Source organism: Ambystoma mexicanum, chromosome 7q (genome assembly GCF_040938575.1).
Source record: "Ambystoma mexicanum isolate Mex_15411 chromosome 7q, UKY_AmexF1_1, whole genome shotgun sequence".
NCBI lineage: Eukaryota > Metazoa > Chordata > Amphibia > Caudata > Ambystomatidae > Ambystoma > Ambystoma mexicanum.
In genome coordinates this window covers 723,678,928-723,701,153 of record NC_090941.1, presented here as the reverse complement: position 1 = coordinate 723,701,153, position 22,226 = coordinate 723,678,928, and the positions used below count along the sequence as shown (strand labels likewise).

The 22,226-nt window shown below is 52.2% G+C and overlaps 1 protein-coding gene across 7 annotated transcripts in view; it reads left to right on the top strand.

Moving 5' to 3' along the window:
- Window positions 1-22,226, top strand: part of PARP4 (poly(ADP-ribose) polymerase family member 4) — a 2,748,946-nt gene that overhangs the window by 350,036 nt on the left and 2,376,684 nt on the right. The gene's annotated exons all lie outside the window — the stretch shown is intronic.

The following is a 22,226-nucleotide window of genomic DNA, read 5'->3' as shown; positions in this document are numbered from 1 at the left end:
GAGGTGCGAGATTATGAAGCCCATCTTCGCCCTGGAAGTTGAAAAATAGTAGGGCTTAAAAGTAAAATGCACCAAGCAGGAATCCAGGAATCCACGTAAGGACTTTGCCGAGCCATCATATTTGTCTACCACTCCACACAGTAACACACTTTCCTTGTTAGCGGAGTCACGAGACAAAACAAGTTGCTTTAACGCAGCATTCTCCGCTTTTAAGTTCTGCACTTCAGTTGTTAGTTCTTGCATGCCACGCATGCGGTCCTGGACTGCTTTCTCCATAGCAGTATCACTGTCGGTCGTTTGGGCGTCTCAAACTGTCGTAAATCTCCCCCATCTCACCTGGGATCGCTTCTTGTTCTGTTCCGCGGGAGGATTCCTCTTGTGGACGGATCGTGTCTTGTATAGGCTCGCTCGAGTCTCGTCGAACTCCGGCGCGCGTTCAGAGTTCCAGGATGTCCAGGAAGAAAGTAGCAGTCGCTAGGGTTGAGGATTCCGGAAGCAGATGTAGAGGGGGAAAGGTGGAAGGAAGGAAGAAGGGACCAGGAAACTAGGAATAGTAGATTCGCCAAACAGCACACACACGTATAGTCACTACCGATTGATAGCGTTGATACACGCGGGGGTGTGGCCAATTTATAGAACGTGCCGTGTCCGACGTAAAGGCTGGTGTGAGGCAAGTCACTTGGCATGGCCATGTTGGCAGTAACAAGGACTACAAGCCCCGTCGCGATAATGACCAGGAAGTCCAGAAAGGGCACGTTCTATGGGTCATGACACCAGGTGAATACAGTTGAAACTGAGAAGTGGATTGCCCACTTCTCGAAGCTTTATGCTCGACCATCGTCGTTGGGTATCCACAAATCCCCTAGACAGCATGCGCCCTTCCATCTAAAATTTGATGTGGAAGATATCATAATCCTGATTAACTCTGCCTCTAATTCGAAAGCAAGAGGTCCTGATGGGCTCTCTAACTTCGAATTAAAAAAAATTCCCTGAAGCATGGGCGGTCGTGTTATTTAAAATATTTTCCTCAATAAATGCAACGCAGTCACTGCCCCGTTCCTGGACGCAAGGAGATAGACAAGACCCAAACAGTTATAGACCTATCTCTTTGCTTGACGTCGTCTTATACTGAGGGATTTGCAAGTTTGGGTTAAAACTAAGAAGCTGGTAGACCCCATGCAAGCGGGGTTTGTAAAAGGGTTAGGTACAATCCCTAATATGATGATGCTAAATTTAATCAAAGCAGAGCAGGCGGAAAGATCCCAACCCTTGTTTATGGGTTTCATTGACTTTAAAGCAGCATTTGATTCAGTGGATCGTGATTTGTTGTTTCGGAAACTTGAGGCTTATGAGTGTCAGTCTTCACTATGGTCCTTAATCATTTTGCTGCACTGTAAAACATCAATGAGGGTCAGGATCACCTTAGATGGGAAATTGTCACCAGAAATCGCAACCCAACGGGGCCTAAAACAAGCCTGCGCGTTGGCAGCATTTTTGTTTAATTTTTTTATTTTGGACCTGGGCCACAAATTCACAGACTGTATGGGTGATCCTCCCAGAATAGGTGAACATCATGTACCCTACATACTCTACGATGATGACTTGGTGGTACTGTCCCAAACTCTGCAAGGTCTCCAGAGAATGTTCACAAGGTTAGGGGGTGTTAGGCAGAAACCTGTGCAGTTCCCTCTGGGACCACTGCAAAAGATTTAAGACTACAGGTGTTTGGCAGTAAACCCACTTGGTAGCAGTCTGCACCACACAGATTCACTTGGTAGCTGTGGCTGAGCAGTCAGACTTCCCTCAAGAAGAGTTAGGCAGTATACAGAGTATTCACAATAGGTCAAGAGAACACAGTAGAACAAGTAAACACTGACCAGGGCTTGGTGTAAAAGAGATCTAATTATTTATTTAAAACCACATCTAGAAAAACACACAGGTACTAATAGTAAGCAATTCAAAAACACGGTCACTAAAAGATATACACTCCCTTAAAAGAATATTAGACAAGTCTTAAGTAAAGCCCCACTTATTTTCAGACAGCGGTGAGCGCTTAACGTAGATGGCACTCTAATAGTTCGTTTTTAAAAGGTAGAGAAAAGCAGAGAATAATTTGAAACAGATCCCAACACTTTTACAAGAACATAACAAGAGAGGAAGGTAAAGTAAAACCGTGAAGTTAGAGTTCAGTAGGCTGGATCCACTTTAAGAAGATCAAACAAAATGTGTCCAAGGTCACACAGTGTCATGATGCCTACTCCCGAGGAGCCAGTTCAGACCCAGCGTCCCCAAAAGCAGACATCATATCCCCGGGGAAGGACCCAGCAACCACGTGTAGGGGCTCTTTGGACACTGTCCTGGCGCCTTTGGCGCCAGGCTCATAGAAGACATTGGTCCTGGTGCCATAGGTGCCAGGCTCATAGTGGGAGGGTTTTGGTGAACTTACCTGATGCAGACCATGCTGCAGGATTCAGACCTCCTTGAGGTCTGCAAGGCTTATAGTGGCAGTGTTTTGGTGAACTTACCTGATGCAGACCATGCTGCAGGATCCAGGCCTCTTTGAGGTCTGCAAGGGACTATTTTACCTATGGGACTATTTTATCACTCGGGCGTGGCTGAGGAAGAATACTTACCTGGAACTACTTTGGGGGCTATTTAAGCCACGCCCAGACAGCAGCTCACGCTTCGCGTTGTTCTGCATCTAGCAGCTGGACGCTCACCGTGTCTGCTCCTGCATCCTGACTCCAGCCACGCCCGCCTTTATCCTGGAACACCTGAAAAGGAAGGAAAGGAGAGAAAAGGTGAATAAATGAACATTACCTGCTTCTATCCGGAGTCCGGAACCATCACGCCGACGACCCTAAGGGAAGACATTTATTTTTAAAAGCGCATCGCATTGGTCGCCGCAGCGCCGCGTTCCACTCACCTTCACAAGGCGCCTTCAGGCTCTTCAGCGACCATCGGCACCATCCGTCGCATTTCTGCGCCTAAGGGGGAAAAGAGAAGAACAAAGGTGAGCGAAGGAACAGATTGAGGAAGGCCTGATTTTCCACCATAAGACTTACCTGATTATTGCTGGAACATTTCTTCCTCATCTCGGGTCGGCGCCGCTTCTCGGCACTTCCGTACCCCAGCGCCTAAGGGGAAAAAAGACACAAGCATTAGTGGACTATTGCAAGGACACTAGAGGAACCATCCTTCTCCAGCATGGGGTCTGGCATGGATTCACATGCTCATGAATATTCCCCGTCGTCAGGCTGGGAATCCTCGGTAAAGAAAAAACCAGTATCAGTTTCGTTTCTGATCTGTCTTTCGGAGTAGTAACCAATCACTGGTCTCTGCGTCATACTGACCACAGCCAATGACTGCCCTCTACCTAAGCACCGCCTCTGGCAGCCATCTTCAGATTTTTACCGCACGTTCATGTGTTGGGATCCTCGTGCTATTGCTCTCGAGCGTTAGTGCTATTTTTCACGTTTTTTGCTCAAAAACTTCGTTTTTTTCGGTCAAAAGAGCCTCAAGCTCCACCGACTCTTCATCCGATCAACGGGGACCCGTGTCGGATTCGTCTGCGCCCCTCAAGGGTGAAGATTTCGTCGAGCTACGCTTTGGAGGACTCCAGAAGCTTCTCAGGCCCGGACATGGCCCAGGAGAAGGGAAGCTCGACGCCCGGAAAGCTGTTCAGGGTCTGCCCTGGATGCCAGCTGCAGAACGTCTTTAAGGAGGACGAACACTCCTTTTGTCTCTACTGCTTACATGAGGACAAGACGCACGTGGAGAAGGACTGTGCGTTTTGCGGCAACATGTCGGAGCGGACCATGAAGGACCGCCATCAACGTCTCGCCAACTGGCTGGAAGGGAAGAGCCCGTCAGGCGAGAAGAAGAGGAAGAAATCCGAGCGGTCTTCTAAGACCTTTGAGGACGCCCCGGCGACGGGGGTCCAACACAAGGCCAAGCACCGCGAGTCCGCTGGCACCGGGAGCGCCGAACGGTCGGGCTCTACGGGCGCCAGGCAGGGCGCACCCTCCCCGGCACCTTCAGCCACGAGCTAACGCTCTGGGTCGGGTAAGAGGAAGGGGAGCACCCGGCAAAGCTCCTGGAGAGGCCCCGGTCGAGCTCGAAGGCCCCATCGGAGGGGGAGCGAGGCAGTGTCCCCCCCCCTCAAGGATAAGGCGGTGAGCGCACCTAAGGTGGTGAAGGCCTTAATCCATCCGGCCAAGCCCTCTATCGATACTGTCGCAGCGACCCTGGCTCAGCCTGTGGAGGCTACACCAGTGGTGGCGACCTCGGGGCTCAGAGTCTCCCTGCCACCTCGGAGGGAGTCCTCTTTTGTGCCCATCGATAGGACCCCCGCGAAATCCCCGGCGGGGAAGAAAAAGGGGGGGCAGGGCATCGTCGTAGATTCGGCTTCAACCTCGGAGGAGGAGCTGATCGAGGTCTTAAGCCACGGCCTTGGCGTGGAAGAAGACCGGCCCGTCGGGATGGATCCCAACGTGGGTGACGACGACATCGTCGAGGGTGCCGACGGGGCCCCTGATCGCCCGTCGGATTCCCCTCTGCCAGCGCCGCAAGACAACTCGGCGGCCATTTTGTTGGCTATACAGTCCTTATGCTCAGAGATAAGGACGAGACTACCGTTGCCGACGGAGGAACCTCTCCCGTCGGGGGATCCTGAACCGGGACCTTCTGGCGTTCCCACGCCCAAGAAAAGAAGGATTCACCCTCCACCTCCTTTTCAGCCGTCGCGCCCCGTCCAGCCCTCCTCCCCGTCCACCCGAGGGGATGATACGGGGACTGACACGGCAGCGACAGGCACGGACGACGAGGTATACGACGAGGATCTACCCTCGTCACCTCCCACCAGGGCTTCTCCGCCCGACGAGATTGGATCGTTCCACTCCATGATCGCCAGGGCATCTGAGCTTTTTCCAACTCTGCCCTGAGGAGAAGAAAAAGGAAGGATTCCTTTATCAACGGCGCGAGGCCAAGAGGAAGACGGTCCTCGCGGTGCCTCTACTGGACGACATTTGGGATGAGGGCCTCGCCCTCCTCAAGAACCCTTCCACGACGCCAGCTAGAAGAGACCGGTACGAGAAGAATTACCGGGTCCCGGACGCGGCCCCCCTGTGCCTCCGGGCGCAGCCTACCCCGGACTCCGTCGTCTCCGCGGCGGCCAGGAAGAAAGCGGGGGGGGGGTGCGGCCTCCACATCGACTTCCCCACCGGACGGCGAGGGAAAGAAATTGGACGCTATGGGACGCAGGGTCATCTCGTCTGCAGCGACGACGATTAAAGCGGCCAACGCCTTGGCTATCGTGGCCCGCTACGACAGGGAGCTATGGTACAAACTGGCTCCCCTGCTGGACTTCCTACCGGACGACAAGAGGGCGGATGCCCTGGAGATCCTACAGGAAGGTGAGGTGGCGTCGGACTACGCCATCACTATTGCGACGGACATCGCCGACAGTGGGGGCCTCATTACGACCCTGGCGGTAAGGGGTTTACGCCAGCGTTAGCTGCGCCGACCCCTTACCGCCAATTACGAGGTCCCTTAGCGCCATGGCGCTTTTAACACCTGCTTTTAGCAGGTGTTAAAATCCATGGCGCTAAGGGACCATGGAGTTAATTACACCACCGTAATTTACGGTGGCGTAATTAACGCCTTCCCCACTCCCATTATGCCCTATGGGGCAAAAATGGGAATGGGGAAGGGTAAATGGGACATGGGGATTTACCGCCCCGCCAAGGTCGGAATGGGGCGGTAAATCCCCATTCCGCCATGGCGTAAACATAGTTTACGCCATGGCGGTAAAGTCACAACCCAGGCGGTAACTTACCGCCTGGGTTGTAATGAGGCCCTGGGTTTCGCCAGTTGGGCAACGGCGTGTGCCTTAGGCGGCGTGGATGGCTCAAGGCTACGGACTTCCGTCAAGACGTACAGACCAGAGTCCTGGACATGCCGTTCGGTGGGAACAACCTGTTTGGGAAAACAGTGGATGACTCCCTTCAGGCCATTAAAGCGGACACTGAGACGGCCCGGGCCCTTTGGGTTCTGCAGCAACGACGGACGCCCTTTCGGAGCAGCGGAGGCAAGGGCGCCTCCAAAGGTTCCGGCGGCGGTTTCTCCACCTACCGTCAAGCGGCCCGCTCGTCGTCTCAGGAGGCCTACAGGGGACGAGGCAAGTCTGGCGGACCCCGCCGTCGTCGCCAAGGAGGTCAAGGCGGCAAAGCCTCGTCGAAACAGGATTGAACCGGCCGTGGGGTCGGGCCCCCACCGAAGCACCCCAGCGGGAGGCCGGCTGGCGAGCTTCGTCAGCGTGTGGGAGTCCATCTCCACCGACCGTTGGGTGCTGGACGCCTTAGCCCGGGGTCACGCGCTCGAGTTTCAAAGAAGGTGCCCGCGCGTCCCCCCCGTGGCCAGGAAAGAGCTTCACGTCCCTCAGCTTCTCCTGGAGGTAAGGGCGATGCTCAGGAAGGGCGCCATCGAACTCGTCCCAAAGAGGCTTCGGGGCTCCGGAGTTTACTCGAGATACTTCCTCGTGAAGAAGAAGACGGGAGGATGGCGCCCCATCCTAGACCTGCGACGTCTGAACAAGTTCATCAAGGCGCAGAAGTTCCGGATGGTCACCCTCCAGCACGTCCTGGGTCAGCTGGAGGAAGGAGACTTCCTGTCGTCGTTGGATTTGGAGGATGCCTACTTCCATATTCCCATCCTAAAGGGGCACCGAAAATTCCTCAGGTTTGTGGTCCAAGGGCGTCACTACCAGTTCAAAGCCCTCCCCTTCGGACTACGGTCGGCACCCAGCGTATTCACCAAGTGCCTTGCACCGGTGGCGGCGCAGCTGCGCCGCGAGGGGATCCACGTCTACCCCTACCTGGACGACTGGCTCATCCGAGCCAAGACGAGGGAGCTCGCCGTGGAGCACACGGCAAGGACCGTCCAACTTCTCACGGACCTGGGATTCTCCGTGAACTAAGCCAAGTCCCACCTGGTACCCGCGCAAAACGCACTGTTTCTGGGAGCGAAGCTCGACACAGTGTCCCTTCTGGCCTCCCCGTCGGAGGAAAGGACCAGGTCCATCCTGGGCAAGGTACAGCGGATGTTGGCTTCCGACGCGGCCAAGGTGAGGCCCATCAAGTCCCTCCTCGGAATGATGTCTTCTTGCATCTACCTCATTCCCATGTGCAGGCTCCGGATGCGCCCGTTGCAGGAGTTCCTGGACGCGCGCTGGATCCAAACGACGGGCGGCTTCGAGGAGAGGATCACACTCGACGAGAGTTTCCGCCGAGCGGTCCGGTGGTGGGGCACCCGCGCGCATCTGACGGCGGGCATGGACTTCCGGACCCCAGACCACCAGGAGACAGTGACCACGGATGCCTCCCTGGAAGGGTGGTGAGCGCACACCGAAAATCTGCACGCGAGAGGCCTTTGGCTCCCGACAGAGAAGTCCCTCCATATCAACGTCCTGGAGCTCCGTGCAGTGTTCTGGGCCCTCAGGTCCTTCCTTCCGTCCCTCAAGGGCAAGGTGGTGAGGATCTTCACCGACAACACCACCACCATGTTTTACATCAGGAAACAGGGCGGAACCAGGTCCCCAGCACTGTCCAAGGAGGCGCAGGACCTGTGGCATTGGGCCGTCGCCCAAAGGATGTTTCTGGTGCCGTTTCATCTGGCAGGGATAAAAAACACCATCGCCGACTCACTCAGCAGGGAGCTGCGCTCGTGCCACGAGTGGGAACTACGGCAGGATCTAGTGGATCGCCTCTTCCGACGGTGGGGCACACCCCAGATCTACCTGTTCGCGACGGCGACGAACTCCAAGTGCCGGAGGTTCGCCAGCAGGTTTCCCCAGGCGAGGAGCATGGGCGATGCTTTCTCGTTCCCCTGGGAGGGCCTGTTCCTCTACGCGTTCCCTCCTTTGCCACTGCTAATCCGGCTTGTCAACCAGCTCAAGAGGTCACGGTGCAGGATGATCCTCGTCGCACCTGCGTGGCCGAGGCAGATATGGTTCCCGGACCTTCTGGACTTGTCAACGTCCCCGCCAATCAAGCTGCCGGTGGACGCGGATCTACTCTCCAGGGAAGGAGGCGCCATCCTCCACCACGATCCGAAATCGCTGAACTTGCAGGCCTGGCTCCTGCAGCGCTAGGGTTTGGAGGATACGACATACCGGCCGACTGCAGAGAGGTTCTTGCAAAGGCCAGGGCGTCCTCGACTCTTAAATGCTACGGACACAAATGGAAGAGGTTCTCTGTCTGGTGCCACGCACAGAAGATTAACCCTCTACGGATTACGGCCCCCCAGGTACTGCCGTACCTGCTGACGCTGGCCAAAGCTGGACTGGCACATGCGTCCATCAAGATTCATCTTGCTGCGATCTCCCGATACACCAGAACCACGGGGCGGACGTCCTTGTGGTCTCATCGTCTGGTGAAAGAGTTTATGAAGGGACTGTTCAGATCGTTCCCGCCGGTGAAGGGTCCGGCCCCGGCGTGGGAGCTCAACGTGGTGCTGACCAAGCTCATGGGACCTCCGTTCGAGCCTCTGCACTCGGCCCCGTTGAAGTTTCTGTCGTGGAAAACAGCGTTTCTTGTGGCCATCACCTCCGCACGACGGGTGGGAGAGATCCAGGCCCTTTCCTGCAAGGCCCCGTACTTGACTTTTCACGACACAAGGGTAGTGCTCAGGACGCACCCCTCCTTCATGCCCAAGGTACCGTCGGACTTCCATCTCAACGAACCCTTGGTGTTGCCTGTGTTCTTCCCGTCGCCTTCGTTGGCGGCTGAGAGGACTTTGCACTCGCTGGATGTGGCTAGAGCGCTGAAGTTCTACGTGGACCGCACGAAGTGTTTTCGGAAGACGTCACAACTCTTTGTGAACTTTGGACCTGTCAATCAGGGGAAGGCTCTCTCGAAGGCTTCCATTTCCAGATGGCTCTCCGGCTGTATCATGTACTGTCATCGGTTGGCAAACCGACCGCTGCCTGGCCGTCCGAGAGCCCATTCCACCAGAGCGATCGCAGCTACCACGGCGTTCCTTTCTGGTGTACCCCTGCTGGACATATGCAGGGCTGCTACGTGGAGGTCGACGCACACCTTCACGAAATTCTACTGCGTCGATCGGGATTCCAGGGAGGAGTCCAGGGTCGGCTAAGCAGTGCTGCGCAACCTGTTCGCCTGAGGTGAGCCTGGTGAGGAGGTAAGATGCTTAATGTTGAGTTTGATGTAATGCTTAATGTTGAGCCTTTGCCACCTCCCGTGGTTGTGCATGTGTGTACTGCTATGTATTCTTTATTCATGAGCATGTGAATCCATGCCAGACCCCATGCTGGAGAAGGAACAAGTTACTTACCTGTAACTGTTGTTCTCCAGCATGGGTCTGGCATGGATTCACATGCGAACCCTCCCGCCTACCCCTCTGCGGCTCTTAACTTGGTCATACTGCCACTTCACGTGCTTCCAAATCTGAAGATGGCTGCCAGAGGCGGTGCTTAGGTAGAGGGCAGTCATTGGCTGTGGTCAGTATGACGCAGAGACCAGTGTTTGGTTACTACTACGAAAGACAGATCAGAAACGAAACTGATACTGGTTTTTTCTCTACCGAGGATTCCCAGCCTGACGACGGGGAATATTCATGAGCATGTGAATCCATGCCAGACCCATGCTGGAGAACAACAGTTACAGGTAAGTAACTTGTTCCATAAAAACTCTCTGGAGTTTACCCCTGGGCGAATCCGTTCTTCTACGCAGAATCATCACTCTGCACCTGAAAAAGAGAAAAGACAACGGTCAATAAAGGCTTGAACTTTTACAACTGCATACTTACGGCAGCATACCAGAAAAGTCAAGCGAACTTGAATGTTCACCAAATCCGAGATCCAGTGAAGTAACTGGATATCAACGCGCCCCTGCATCAGAAGCAGGATGGAGAGCTCGTCCTTTCAGACTCTCAGGTGAGACTCTACGGGGAATCGCAGAAGGGGTTCGAGGAGTGTGAGAAGGGGAAGTGGGAGGCCGACGCATTAGCCTGCAGACAGTTAGCTCCCTTTTCCATCTACAGAAGGATTCTCTTGCGAGCCAGACAAGCAAAATTTGGGGGTCCGGTCCAGTCCGTCTTCCGAGTCCTGCGCATCACCTTAGAAGAGGCCACAGCAGTCCAGAACAGGTCAGCGCCTCCGTGGGAGTCAGGTGAGCGTTACACACGGTTGCAGAGCACACAAGTCTTGTAACGGTTCAAAAAGGAGTTGGACCAAAGAAAGGGACCAGTTAGAGGGTCAAGGCGGCCAGCCCAGTCCAGAAGGTTAAGGGGTTATTATTACCTTGTAGCAATCTTTAGAAAGGGAGGCCTGGCGGACACGGTACCTTAAAGTGGTGAGAACACTCCAGCGGGGGCAGTTGTTCCTGGCAGCGGATGCAAGTCGGTGCTTTGTCCGGGGGAAGAGAGGATCTCGTCGTGGAGGAAGACAGGAGTCCGTTGCACTGTCTGGGAAGAAACCAGCCGCAGAGTTTCTCAGGTACAAGGAGCGGTCCGTTGATTTGCGGTTCAGTGGTGAGTGGCTATCCGGCCGCCGAGGTGCTTGGCACGGGCAGTTCGACCACAAACCGGTCTGGGGTGCGAAGAAAGAAGGTAAACTGGTTGTGCCCACCAGTCAGGGGGAGAAGCCTCTCCAGCTGGGAGATCTTCTCTGTCGTCGGGTGGTGAGTCGGTTCCGCAGGGCTCCACGGGTGGTGTCGTCGTGGTAGGTCGGCTCAGCTTCTCCCTCGTCGGATTCTCAGGTCCTGTGGCGACTTCTGAAGTTCCAGTCCCCAAAGCCCTGCTTTTATGCAGCACACCCCATTCACTCAGCCTAGCTGTCACTCAAACATGCTAGGCTGGCCGGCTCACCACTTGGGCCAATCACACAAGAGTGCGACTTGAGTTACCAAGGTAACTCAGTCCAGGGTGCCTAAACCCCCTCCCACACCCCCTGTGGTACCCAGACAGAGTGGCACCACTTTTGGAGGCTTCTGTGGAGAAGCCCGCCAAAAAGTGGAACAAAGGGCTCGACTTGGGTTGGAGTCACAGAAGAGAACACAAATGCCATTTTAGAATCGAATCCTGGCAAAAAATACCAACCGGCGAATTAATATTAATTAAATAAACCAGCGGTATGTTCGAGGCTATGGGAATTAAATAATTAAATTTGGTAGCCTCGACTAATGGGAAAATCCCATAGGAATATATTTGCGGTCGAATATAAAAAGTAGTTTCCACTGCCACCAGCCAAAACTCGATCAAGGGGGACGGAGACGTGCCCCCTCGACTAACAGATGCCGGGGCAATCGAATTGCCCCGACCAGTACGTCCATAATATGATGGTTTGTACTGGTTTCTGTTAATAATTTGGGACTAGTAAAGCCAATGGTGACTTTACATGCCCTGGGAGACAGTAGTCCGTCCCAGGGTATGGAGTCTATGGTGGGGGTCACTATGACACCCCTGTGTTACTGCACGGAGGGTGCTATGTAACACACATAGTAAAAACACATGAGACCCTATGGAGTAAAGGACCCCATAGCCCATAAAACACATTAGCAGTCAAAGGAACACCATAAACATGTCCAAGAGTGGGAGAAAAAGAGTCTCACTCTTGGCAGGATTAAAAAAACAAACTCCATAAATCCAGCAAAACTGCTGGGGGACTCACTAGGTTAGGAAATTCAGCCTAAAGAGAGAATTCTCCCTAACAGGGGGCTATGATGCTGAAACCCGTTTGACTATTAATGTTGGGAAATCTGAGGTAATATCATGCACCCCTTCATTGGGAAGGAGGCGTCTTTATTTCCGGCATTCGTGGTCGATCCAGGGCACCAATTTGGAAAAAGTGGCACAGTATAAATATCTAGGGATCGAAATTACAAACACACAGCGCATGGCTGAAATGGATTCAATGAAGCACTCTAAGTTATTGCAATTGATTTCTCAGTCTAAAATTCTGATCAAAAATGTTCTTTGAAATACGTACTGGATTTTTGTAAAATGAAAGAGGTTCCGATCTTATTGTATGGCACAGAGGGCGTGGTTTTAGATAAAAAATCTTCATGGGCGTCTTTGGAGTCAAAGTACTGGAGGGCGATCTTAGGATTGCCTAATGCAGTTCCTATTGCGCTGATACGATACGAACTAGGGCTCGTGTCTATGTATGCCCAGATAAGTTGGAGACAATGTGCGTTTTTACGCAAGTGCATGTTAGGGGTAAACAGTGGCACAATTTTAGAAGTTTTAGCTTTGACTCTGTTAAAATCAAGAAACATATTCCTACGAAAATGGTTGAAGTGTGTGTTGAACAATATGGGCGATGCAAATGTTACTCTTGATCTGTTGCTCCAGAACCCCGAGAGTGCGAAAGTGAACAGTTATCGTGCTGATTGGGCTGACACTCTAGCCAAATGTACCTTTTACAAAGATTTCAATATTTGGGCCTTTGGTGTAAAATCTTATGGAGTGGTGGCTCCGTATCTAGAGAAAGCTCCATCACCCTCCATTCGTGCAGGCTTTTTGAGGTTCAGATTCAATTTGTGGCATACACGTGACATATTGGTTAGGCTAAATTGATTGCTCATGAATTGAATTATTGCAGATATTGTTTGAATAATCGGTTAAAGGAAACCCTTCATCTGTTAATTGAATGCCCAGCATTAGAGTTGGTAAGTGAAAGATGTCTTCAGAATGTAATGGTGATCCACCCTCAGTGCTCGGGAGAATTGAAATGACAAATTATCTTTTCTACACCAAGAGAAAGAGTGTGGATTACAATAGTACAGTTTTTGAGACTGGTGCTTCCAAGGGGCAAAGATGTATAGTAGGTTAAATACCTCTTAAAATCTTAGGTGAAAATGGAGTGTGTCCTTCCATTTGTTTCTCTTTTTATGTGTTTTTAGGTGTTTTGTATTTTTTAGTCCTCACTATTATTGCATTTGAAGTTGTGTAATTGTATAAAATTATTTTAAAAGTTGTTTATCAACTAAATCAAATAAAAAAAAAAATTAAAAAAAAGATCGGCCTTTCCTCAGTCACATCAGTCCATTGCCCTTCGAGCAGCTGCTTCTCCACTTGTAGAACTGACGCTCAGTGTCATGAATACAGCTCTTCTGTCACTGACCAAGCTCTTCGAAAATGTAGATACTAAAATTAACTCGCAAGCTTAATTGATATTGCAACTTTTGGAACGCGATTCACATATACCAACACCTATCCTCCTCTGGGGGCTGATCAATAGGGTTCTGCCTTCCAACTGCAAACCCAGTGAGATGTCTGCAGAGGCAGGGACCTCATCCTCCGGAAAAAACTTGTGCCTCTTTGTGAATCTGATCTGAGCTCTTGATCCCCCAACTTCTGACTAAGCCAGCATTCACTATCCTTGCCAAATCGAAGAAATCTATTAAACCCCATGAGGTCTTGAAAAAAACTAAAAAGTATCAAATCTTCCATGAATACAGCTTGATCAGGTTCGCTGCACTTCATTCACTCCTTAACTTTGCTGAGCAAATAGTCCCAGATAGCCAAGTCTGCCATTACTAAAAAATATGCAAAATTAGCTCGCGCTAAAAGTGATACGCAGAAAAAGCTTGCAAATCATGTGTCTGTTTCGTCTATTGCCATAGCTTACAATACAAACCACTAGATGACCTCCTACAAGAAGTAGAACTTTATGACAAAAAGGCCCCAGAGCCTACCCTGTGCTTGCAATCAGCTCTGTCTGGTGTGCCTTTAGACTCCTCCCATGAAATATTGCCCCTTCGCAATAATGATTTTTTAACTTTAGAACAAAGGTGCGTTGAAATTACCAAATCAGTTGCCTTATTTACAACTTTGCCTAGGACCAGGCACAACAATTCAGCCTTGAGTACTTGGAGCTCTAACAAACCAATGTGGAAACATGCCTTGGCAGTTAATTCAAGAGCATTGTCATCCACAGTTGTGTCTGCATTACGGTCTCAATCCTCATCAACAGGTAACACCGAACCCACTCGAACCTAGAGGATTTTGCAAGAGCCTGTGCTTAAAAATGATGAAGCCCTACATGCCACTGCTTGCTTTCATCCCTTAATTCTTCAATGCAGAGGTGGTTCATTTCCGACTTATGATCTAAACAGAACTAGCATTCTGAAGATCTTTAGTGATGTTCCAATCCTAGAAGATCTTTACTCTTCTGTTATAGCACAACAGTGGTCTATCAAGTGCAAGACTGGATTCAGTCGGGCATAGTACTCAACACTGTATGGCAAGCCAGAGCTCCATTATTCCAACTATGCTTTTTTCTCACTAAGGAATATTCAACAAAAAAACTCAAGACACCTGAACTTTCAAGCGATAGTGCTCCCTTGAAAAATTGTTTTATTTTTTCTACCTTTAAAAGTAACTTCCACTTGAGGAGCTTTTGAAACGCTGTGACAGGTAGAATCTCTTTCTAAATTAAATTGTTCCCAACAGCCACATTACGTGAGCCATAATTAACAACTCAAGACTGATAAACTAGACACTTATAAATTTGCCAGCTGGACTACTAGGGGCTTCAAACATCTTCTATCTACTACTTTGAATCCATTGACTACCTATGATATTTTTGCCCTTCAGTAAATTTGGGTAACCAAACCATCTCTTTGGGACAAATATAATATCACACTGCTTCCAGCCAAAGCTTCAACTCAAGGTCGACCAATGTGTGGTCTCTTAGTTGCGCTGAGAACTCCCCCAGGTATACAGCTTGAAATGTGAGCTTCTCCGAATATGTTCACTCAATTAGTAAAAATCAAGTCTTCTTCCAAGGTGTTTGCCTTAATCAACATATATTGGAATCATGCTAGCATAAAGGCAGATGCATTCTTGTGAGACTTGGAGTATGTACTAGATCTAATCACCAATAATTGTTCAATAAGACATCTCATCTTAGCTTGCGATCTCAATATACATTGTCTGTCTAAATGTACCCCTCAGAATGCAGCTCTCGTACACCGTTGGCCTTCATTAATAGCCGAGGGACAATTAATGATGTTCAATGGTGCAATTCCTGGTGACATCCCCCCTCAAAACACATGGAAAAGGGACCAGCAGATAGCAATCATTGACTATATTTACACAGATCGTGACTTGTTTGCAATCATTGAACATTTTCAAGTTAAGCTCCAAAAGCAGAGCGATCATGAGCTTCTATCATTAACTTGGCCTTGGTCTCTTCCTCCTCCCCAATTGAAATTTTACAGACCTACCCTTGCACTTTCCGGTGGCAGAAACCGATTCAGATGGACCCCAGATTCCCTGAGAAATTTAAATACACTCGTACTACACCAAAAATACCTATTACACTGCGAATTAATATACTCTGATGGTCTTTATATAGCGGCTTTGCAAATGTTCAAACTGCAACCGTCCTCATTTTCCAAGTGTATCCATAGACAAAAACATGTATACTGCACGAAAGAAAACCTGCCTTTCGCCTTTGCAAAAGAAAACTTTCTAGCCTGCCACTTGCAAATTAGATCTTCAAGGCTGAGACAAGCCAAAACACAATATAAAAATTGGATCAAATCGCTTAAAGGCCTTATTATGCAGAACGATGGCGAACAAATGTTACAGGCATTAGCTACCAAAAAATCAGCTTTAATTTGAAGCCTACTTAATTGAGCAAAATCATATCACCCAAACTCCAATGCAAATTAATGCGGTCCCAGAAGAAGTCTGGGATCACTATCGCATCTTGTATTCCCCTGCTCCTCTCTGTCGACAACTCTCAGTGCAAACGTTTTCCAGCGACATCACCATTGCATTTAATCTAGAAGACATTATTTATCTCAAAGTTAATTTCTTCTAGAGCATCAGGGCCTGATGGGCTCACTAATGCCATGTTAAAATCACATCCTGAAGCCTGGGCCAAAGATCCCTACAATATTTTCACCCATATTGTGAAGCAGCAACGAATTCCACCTTCACGGCGAAAGTCAATTCTCCAGCATGGGGTCTGGCATGGATTCACATGCTCATGAATATTCCCCGTCGTCAGGCTGGGAATCCTTGGTAAAGAAAAAATCAGTATCAGTTTCGTTTCTGATCTGTCTTTCGTAGTAGTAACCAATCACTGATCTCTGCGTCATACTGACCACAGCCAATGACTGCCCTCTACCTAAGCCCCGCCTCTGGCAGCCATCTTCAGATTTTTACCGCACGTTCAAGGGTTGGGAGTCCTCGTGCTTAGCTCTCGAGCTTTTACTGCGTGTTTCACGCTTTTTCAGGTGAATTTTCACATTTTTTCGGTTAATCGAGCCTCAAGCTCCACCGTTTCCACTCCAGTTAACGGCTACCCGTTGCAGGATTTTCCTACGCCCCTCAAGGGTGAAGATTTCGTCGACAACTTCTTGGAGGATTCCAGAAGATTTGCGGCCTACTTCGAGATGGCCCAGGATGCGAGTTCGTCGCCCGGACCCAAGCTGTTTCGCAGCTGCCCTGGATGCGGGCTGCAGAATGTGTTTAAGGAAGACGAACATTTGCGATGCCTCTACTATCTTCATGGGGACAAGACTCATGTAGAGAGGGACTACCAGTTCTGCAAGAACTTGTCGGAGCGGACCATGAGGGACCGTCGATCCCGTCTCGCCAGCTGGTTGGAGAAGGGCTCAACGGGTGAGAAGAAGAAGAAAGGGTCAGAGCGGGCTTCTAAGTCCTGTGCGGGCGCCCCAGCGACGGGGGCCCAACACCAGGCCAAGCGCTGCGAGTCCACTGGCTCCGGGAGCGCCGAAAGGTCGGGCTCTTCGGTCGCCAGGCAGGGCGCACCTTCCCCGGCACCGTCAACCACAAGCCAGCACTCCGGTTCGGGGAAGAGGAAGTCCGAGACCCCGGGTAAGCTTCGGGAGAAGCCCCGTCCGATCTCAGAAGAGGGGGAGCGAGGCGTCGCCCCACCCCGAAGGAGAAGGCCCAGGACGCACCTAAGGTGGTGAAGGCCCCTACCCAGCAGGCAAAGGCCTCTATCGAGGCGATCGCGGCGACTCTGGCCAAGCCGGCAGAGACCCCACCAGCGGAGACTGCCTCCGGGACTAGAGTTTCCCTGCCGCCAAGGAGGGAATCCTCTTTTCAGTCCATCGTCGTGGCCGCCATGATGGAAGAAGCGAGGGGGGGGCACGGTAGCCTCCTCGAGCTCGGAGTCAGCCTCGGAGGAGGAACTGACCGAGTCCGTGAGGAACCTCGAAGTCCAATTCGAGAAGGTTCAATCCCGTAAGGAAGATCCTCGGGAGATAACCGAGGAAGACAACGATGGCGAGGAAGAGCAGCCTTCCCTTCCGGCGCGCCGGAACCTAGGCCTCAGGATGGCTCGGCGGCCATTTTGTCTGCGATCCAGTCTTCATGCTCCGAGATAAGGACGAGGTTCCCACGGCCCAGGCCGGAGGACCCGCAGCCTGGCCCGTCGGGAAGTCCTCAGAACAAACGATGGAGGACCCAACCCTCTCCTCTGCTCGCCCCCGTAAGGCCTACAGTTCCCTCCTCATCCTCCCACGAGTCGGGAGATGACGGTGGGTTGGGCTCGACGACGGGTTCTGAGGGCGACGGCGACGATGACGGAACGGGTCTCCCGTCTCCCGTCGCACGGGCCTCGCCGCCCGACGAGGTTGGCTCATTCCACGCCATGATCGCCAGGGCGTCCGAATTGTTCCAGCTCTGCCTGGAGGAGCAGAAAAAGGAAGGTTTCCTCTATCAGCGCCGGGAGGCCAAGAGGAAGACTGTCATCGCGGTGCCTCTAATCGATGACATCTGGGAGGAGGGCCTGTCGGTTCTCAAAAACCCCTCCACGGCACCAGCCAAACGGGACCGGTACTAGAAGAAGTACCGGGTCCCCGAAACCGCTCCGCTGTGCCTCAGGGCCCAGCCAACGCCAGACTCGGTCGTCTCGGCGGCGGTGAAGAAGAAAGCGGCGGGGTCAGGAGCCTCGACGTCGAATTCCCCGCCGGACGGCGAGGGAAAGAAGTTGGACGCCATGGGGCGGCGGGTCATTTCGTGGTCGGCGACGACGATCAAAGCGGCCAACGCCCTGGTGATCGTGGCCCGTTACGACAGGGAGCTCTGGTTTAAGCTGGCCCCCATATTGCACTTCCTGCCGGACGACAAGAGGTCCGAGGCCCTGGAAATACTGCAAGAGGGCGAGGTGGCGTCGGACCACGCCATAACGGTGGCAACCGATATTGCCGATACCGGGTTCCGCCAGCTGGGCAACGGTGTTTGCCTACGACGACGGGGTTGGCTCCGGGCGACCGACTTCCGTCAGGACGTCCAGACCAGGGTGTTGGACATGCCGTTCGACGGCAGCAACTTGTTCGGGAAGGCGGTGGACGATTCCCTCCAAGCCATAAAAACGGACACGGAGACGGCCCGCGCCCTAGGAGCCCTTCAGCAACCTGGAGGATGCATACTTCCACGTTCCCATCCTCAAAAGTCACCGAAAGATCCTCAGGTTCGTCTTCCAGGGATGCCACTACCAATTCAGAGCACTGCCGTTCGGATTGAAGTCGGCCCCCAGGGTCTTTACCAAGTGCCTAGCACCAGTGGCGGCGCGGCAGCGCCGGCAGGGGATTCACGTCTACCCCTACCTGGACGACTGGCTCATCCGCTCAAGGACGAGGGAACTCGCCGTCGAACACACTGCGAGGACCGTCCAGCTACTCACAGACCTGGGATTCGCCATAAACTACCCAAAGTCCCACCTGGTGCCGTCGCAGGTGGCCCTGTTTCTGGGAGCGAAGCTCGATACAGTGAGGCGCCTGGCGGCCCCGTCGGAAAAATGGACGAATACCATTCTAGGCAAAGTGCAGCGCCTGCTAGCCACGGACGTGGCCAGGGTGAGGTCCGTCAAGTCCCTCCTGGGGATGATGTCCTCCTGCATCTACCTGGTGCGCCTCTGCAGACTACGGATGCGCCCTCTTCAAGAATTTCTCGACGCCCGTTGGATGCAGGCGACGGGCACCTTCGAAGACAGGGTCCCCCTCAACGAGGTGTTCCGGCGGGCGATTCAGTGGTGGGGCGTTCGAGCGCACCTCACGGCGGGCAAGGACTTTCAGACGCCGGCGTACCAGGAGACGGTGACGACGGACGCCTCCCTGGAAGGTTGGGGCGCCCACACCGGAAATCTACACGCAAGAGGCCTCTGGCTCCCGGAGGAGAGGCTCCTGCACATCAACGTCCTGGAACTCCGAGCCGTGTTCTGGGCTCTCAAATCGTTCCTCCCGTCGCTCAAGGGCAAGGTGGTGCGGGTCTTCACGGACAACACCACGACAATGTTTTACATACGGAAGCAGGGAGGCACCAGATCCCCAGCCCTATCCCTATCCAAGGAGGCACAGGATCTGTGGCACTGGGCGGTCGCCCAGGGGATGTTCCTGGTTCCCTTCCTCATGGCAGGAGAAAGCAACACCATCGCCGACTCGCTCAGCAGGGAGCTGCGCGCGTGTCACGAGTGGGAACTGCGCCAGGATCAGGTGGATCAACTCTTCCGACGATGGGGCAAACCCCAAATCGACCTGTTCGCAACAGCGACAAACTCGAAGTGCAAGAGGTTCGCCAGCAGGTTTCCCCAGCCGAGAAGCATGGGCGATGCGTTCTCGTTCCCCTGGGACAGCCTATACCTGAATGCGTTCCCTCCGTTGCTGTTGCTGCTTCGACTCATCAGCCAGCTCAAGAGGTCCCGGTGCAGGATGATCCTCGTCGCACCGGCGTGGCCGAGGCAGATCTGGTTCCCGGACCTTCTGGACTTGTCAACGTCCCCTCCCATCAAGCTGTCGGCGGACGCGGACCTTCACTCCAGAGAAGTCCCCTCCCATCAAGCTGTCGGCGGACGCGGACCTTCACTCCAGAGAAGGAGGCGCCATCTTCCACCACGACCCGGCGTTGCTTAACCTGCAGGCTTGGCTCCTGCAGCGCTAGAGTTTGGAGGCTACGATATACCGGCCGATTGCAGAGAGGTTCTTGCAAAGGCCAGGGCGTCCTCGACTCTCAAATGCTACGGTCATAAGTGGAAGAGGTTCTCTATCTGGTGCCGAGCACAGAAGATCAACCCCCTACGGATTACGGCCGCTCAAGTGCTGCCGTACCTGCTATCGCTGGCAAAGGCTGGGCTAGCCCATGCCTCCATTAAGATTCATCTGGCGGTGATCTCCAGATATACCAGAACCACAGGACGGACGTCCCTGTGGTCCCATCGACTGGTAAAAGAGTTTATGAAAGGACTGTTCTGGTCGTTCCCGCCGGTGAAGGCCCCGTCCCCGGCGTGGGAACTTAACGTGGTGCTGACCAGGCTCATGGGGCCCCCATTCGAGCCGATGCACTCCGCACCGATGAAGTTTGTGTCATGGAAGACTGCATTCCTGGTGGCCATTACCTCCGCAAGACGAGTGGGAGAGATCCAGGCCCTATCCTGCAAAGCACCGTACTTGACTTTCCATGCCTCGAGGGTGGTGCTTAGGACGCACCCCTCCTTTATGCCCAAGGTGCCGTCGGACTTCCATCTTAACGAGCCCTTGGTGTTACCTGTTTTCTTCCCGTCTCCTTCGTCGCCGGCCGAGAGGACTTTGCACTCGCTGGATGTGGCTACAGCGCTGAAGTTCTACGTGGACCGCACGAAGAGTTTCCGGAGGACATCACAGCTGTTTGTGAACTTTGGACCTGTGAATCAAGGGAAGGCTCTCTCGAAGTCTTCTATTTCCAGATGGCTCTCCGGCTGCATCATGCACTGCCACCGGTTGGCTAACCTACCGCTGCCAGGCCGTCCGAGAGCCCATTCGATCAGAGCGATCGCTGCTACTACGCCGTTCTTATCTGGTGTGCCCCTGCTGGACATCTGCAGGGCTGCTACGTGGAGGTCGACGCACACCTTCACGAGATTCTACTGCGTCGATCGGGATTCCAGGGAGGAGTCCAGGGTCGGCCAAGCAGTGCTGCTCAACCTGTTCGCCTAAGGTGAGCCTGGTGAGGAGGTAAGAGATGCTTAATGTTGAGTTTTTTGTATTGCTTAATGTTGAGCCTTTTGCCACCTCCCGTGGTTGTGCATGTGTGTACTGCTATTTATTCTTATATTCATGAGCATGTGAATCCATGCCAGACCCCATGCTGGAGAAGGAACAAGTTACTTAGCTGTAACTGTTGTTCTCCAGCATGGGTCTGGCATGGATTCACATGCGAACCCTCCCGCCTACCTCTCTGCGGCTCTTCACTTGGTCATACTGCCTCTTCACGTGCTACCAAATCTGAAGATGGCTGCCAGAGGCGGGGCTTAGGTAGAGGGCAGTCATTGGCTGTGGTCAGTATGACGCAGAGATCAGTGATTGGTTACTACTATTGGTTACTACTACGAAAGACAGATCAGAAACGAAACTGATACTGATATTCCCCTGACGACGGGGAATATTCATGAGCATGTGAATCCATGCCAGACCCATGCTGGAGAACAACAGTTACAGGTAAGTAACTTGTTCCTTATTGTTCCAATTTTTTAAAAAGGTGACAGTCATTCACCACAGAACTATAGTCCCATCGCTTTATTAGATGCACCAGGCAAACTGTTTGCACAATTGATCTTAAGAGATTTTAACTGTTGGATGTCCTGTCAAGACTTGCATGATCCTTTTCAAACAGGTTTTGTCCCGGGGCTTGGCACCGCGGTTAATTTACTTAACATCAATGCGATAAAAATGTACGGATAAGAAGCAAAGCAACCTGCCTATATGTCTTTCATTGATATTAAGACCGCTTTTGACTCTGTTTCCAGAGACTTGCTGCGACTCAAGCTAACCAACGCAGCTTGTCCCACCCACATCAAGGCTCTGATTTTACAATTGCATTCTGACACAACAATCCAAATTCATCTGACTCTAGATGGTAAACTCTCGGCCCCTATTCCTACCTTTTAGATACCTTAAACAAGGCTGTATACTGGCCTCTGCCATGATTAATTTGTGTATATCCGACATGAGGCATCACTTTGCCAAGTTAATTTCTGACTCTCCAAAACTAGGTTAACGAACTGTGTCCTTGCTATTCTATGCAGATGACTTAGTCCTATCTAAAACCCCAAAGGGCCTGCAAAATCTTCTCACTGCTCTGGAAAATAAGGTTATTTTGAACCAATTTACAATCAACCTAGAAAACACCAAAATCTTAATTTGTGCATTTAGGCGCCAGATTAACGAATGCTTCTATACCTGGCACCTTCA